Below are 1,529 nucleotides of genomic sequence, written 5' to 3' on the forward strand. Positions count from 1 at the left end.
TTTTCCAGTAAAAGAGATGCCAGACATGTACTCAATATTCCTTTAGTATAATATTTTTTCAACAGAAAGTATTCATTACATTCATCTTCATAAGCCATAAAACAAACGTTGTGTCTTAGGTCCTATAATACTAGTGATTCCCTCATTACTATTGTCGTTGTATCCCTTATTGTTATTGTTGTGCCCCTATTGTCCCCATATTGTTATTATTGTGCCCCATAGAATCCCACTATTGTTATTTTTGTGCCTTTATATTATTATTGTTAGGTCAGCTTTGATTATATTGTGACCCCTTAGACTCCTATATATAGAAAGGAGGTTTTGTCATTTGAATCATCTAAGAATTGTTCATTTGTGTAATGTAAAGGAGGTTTCCCCCTCGAAGAGGCTTATTTCTTGATCTATATTTTCTATCTTTTTGTGAGCTGGTTTCATAACATTTGGTATCAGAGCTTTGGATTCTAGGGTTTCGCTACTCCAAGCAGGTCATTGTGGAATTTTCACTATAAAATTTTTGCTACAAAGTTTCAGAAGCTAAAAAAAAAACCCATTTGAGACGGAATCAGTATGAACCTTGGGCCCAAATTTCAGATCTTGTCTCGCTATATTTTCAGAGATATAATCTGAGGAAGTTACGGTTTTTTCAGACCTCCGAAATACATTCCAAACAGGTGACCTTGGAAAATCATCATAAATTTCGCTCTGAGAATCAGATTGTATTTTCGTAAGAAGTTACAAAAAGAGGACGAACCATAGTTTTTTGGGTATCATTTCAGAACCTAAGGTTGAAACAGTGACCCGTGGAAAGTCGTAAAAGTTCGCTCTACTTAACTAGTCTATACTCAGGTCATTGTGGGAGATTTGACATAACTCTTCATTGAAGAATCCAATCTTGATCAGAATTGTGGGGTTAGAAAGACTACTCAGAGGGTCATCGTGATGGTCCAGCCCTCCAAATATGCGAAATGTTAATTCCGTTGTGTGTGATATTTATGCGACTCTTATTGGTAACCACGCTAGGTTCCATGTCCCTCTTAACTCTCCTTTTTAAATTGTGTTATATTTCACAAGTCTCGTTTACTGTGTGACCATATTAAATACGTTTCAGGGTTCCGTGGATTGGATCCACTGTGCAATCTTTATATAATTAATATCGTCTGGTTCCACTGGTCATTGAGTGCCATCTATCGCTCTCCTCGATCTGGTCACTCCCGCCTTTTGACAACCCTATCCTCGTTCTGTGGTCATTTTCTTTCGTTCATTGTGCTGCGGCCCTCCATTCTGCTCTGCCGGGGTATGTTGATGCCTTCCAGATCTTCCTGTCTGTGCGATGGGTTTTTCCCTGAGAACGACAACACTGTCGGTTCCCTGCTCTATGCTTATGGTATGATTGTTGCTGTAGCCGAATTAAATTGACTCTGTTGTTCTGGACTGTAATGGCTTATGGATTCGTTTCTCTGGTTTGTAACTGTTTTTTTTTTTTTTGGTTGCAACAGGACGGTCCTTCGGCTCCACGCTCATGGCTTGGT

Source organism: Pinus tabuliformis, chromosome 5_2 (assembly GCF_031772625.1).
Source record: "Pinus tabuliformis cultivar Carrire ecotype Pingquan chromosome 5_2, CPIR1, whole genome shotgun sequence".
NCBI classification, from domain to species: domain Eukaryota; kingdom Viridiplantae; phylum Streptophyta; class Pinopsida; order Pinales; family Pinaceae; genus Pinus; species Pinus tabuliformis.